Raw genomic sequence first — 2169 nt, 5'->3', positions numbered from 1 at the left:
AAGCTATTGAGCTTCAAAGCTCATATTTACATTATGAAATATATTAATAAATTCATAAAAAATATGACAAGTGTTTAAATTCTATAAAAAGGAGTGTGTCTCATACAGCAGGTGTAGACCTACTGTTCTACATTGATTTTGAGTCAATAGGTCACATGACCTCAAAGCTATTGAGCTTTGCTCAATAGCTGTAACACTTGAACACTGGAACTGTAACACTTGTCATATTTTTTATGAATTTATTAATATATTTCATAATGTAAATATGAGCTTTGAAGCTCAATAGCTTCCAGGTTAGGTGACCTATTAACTCAAAATCACTGCAGAACAGTCTGTGGACACCTGCTGTATGAGACACACTTCGATTATGACAAGTGTTAAGTCTATAAAAAGAAGTGTGTCTCATACAGCAGGTGTAGATCTACTGTTCTACATTGATTTTGAGTCAATAGGTCACATGACCTGGAGCTATTGAGCTTCAAAGCTCATATTTACTATGAAATATATTAAAAAATTCATAAAAAATATGACAAGTGTTACAGTTCTATAAAAAGGAGTGTGTCTCATACAGCAGGTGTAGACCTACTGTTCAACATTGATTTTGAGTCAATAGGCCACATGACCTCAACGCTATTGAGCTTCAAAGCTCATATTTACATTATGAAATATATTAATAAATTCATAAAAAATATGACAAGTGTTTAAATTCTATAAAAAGGAGTGTGTCTCATACAGCAGGTGTAGATCTACTGTTCTACATTGATTTTGAGTCAATAGGCCACATGACCTCAAAGCTATTGAGCTTCAAAGCTCATATTTACATTATTAAAAATATTAAAAATTCATAAAGAATATGACAAGTGTTACAGTTCTATAAAAAGAAGTGTGTCTCATACAGCAAGTGTAAATCTACTGTTCTACATTGATTTTGAGTCAATAGGTCACATGACCTGGAAGCTATTGAGCTTCAAAGCTCATATTTACATTATGAAATACATAACAAAAATCATAAAAAAATATGACAAGTGTTAAAATTCTTTAAAAACAGGTGTGTCTCATACAGCAGGTGTAAATATACTGTTCTACACTGATTTTGAGTCAATAGGTCACATGATCTCAAAGCTATTGAGCTTTAAAGCTCATATTTACATTATTAAAAATATTAAAAATTCATAGAAAATATGACAAGTGTTACAATTTTATAAAAAGAGGTGTGTCTCATACAGAAGGTGTACATAGACTGTTCTACATTAATTCTGAGCAAATACAATGCTATCAAGGTAATAATGACATTATTATTCATCAGAAATGAACAATACAAAACAACAACAAGAACAATAATAATAACAAGATTAATAATAACAATAATAATAACAAGCAATCAACAACTCAAACAAGAAGGTACATATCATTTTTTAGGTGCAAAGGGCGCAATTCCACTCGCCTGCCCTTGCTTTTAGCAGCAACTCATGAAACCACCTTTCGCAGGTGTCACACTGTATCTGTAAAGTAAGTCAACAAAGACAATATCAGTATAATCTTCTCAGCAATGCCATTGAAGTATGCCACAGAGAGTTATTTGTGGTTGTAGACAAAAAGAAAAGGTGTGCTATAATCATTCTATTCAGATTCCTATGAAGAAGATTATGTCTTAACTGTCATGTCATTATTACTTTTCCAATGTGTGTAATGTGCTGTTCTTAAAATCAAATCACTTTATCACTTACCATATCCCAGTAATAATTTTTCCTGTCTATTATGAGTACATAGGGATAATTATTTTCTCTAAATCAATTAATAGTCTGCATCGCATTGTTTGTCTGCAAATCTGTTAGCTTTGTTAGGGGTGGTATCCGTGTCATCCTCAAGCTCGGGTCCTCTACCAGAGGCCTGGGAGTTTGAGGGTTCTGCACAGTATCTTCGATGTTCCTAGGACTGCACTCTTCCGGATTGAAGCTTCAGATGTTGTTCCCGGGATTTGCTGGAGCCACTCTCCCAGTTTGGGGGTTACTGCCCCAAGTGCCCCCACTACCACGGGGACCACGCAACCCTTGACCTTCCACATCCGTTCCAGCTGCTCTTTCAACCCTTGATACTTCTCAGGTTTCTCATGTTCCTTCTTCCTGATGTTGGCGTCAGCTGGGATCGCCACATCTATCACCACTGCCC

Source organism: Larimichthys crocea, chromosome VII, assembly GCF_000972845.2.
Source record: "Larimichthys crocea isolate SSNF chromosome VII, L_crocea_2.0, whole genome shotgun sequence".
Lineage (NCBI taxonomy): Eukaryota > Metazoa > Chordata > Actinopteri > Sciaenidae > Larimichthys > Larimichthys crocea.
This window is presented reverse-complemented; position numbering follows the sequence as displayed.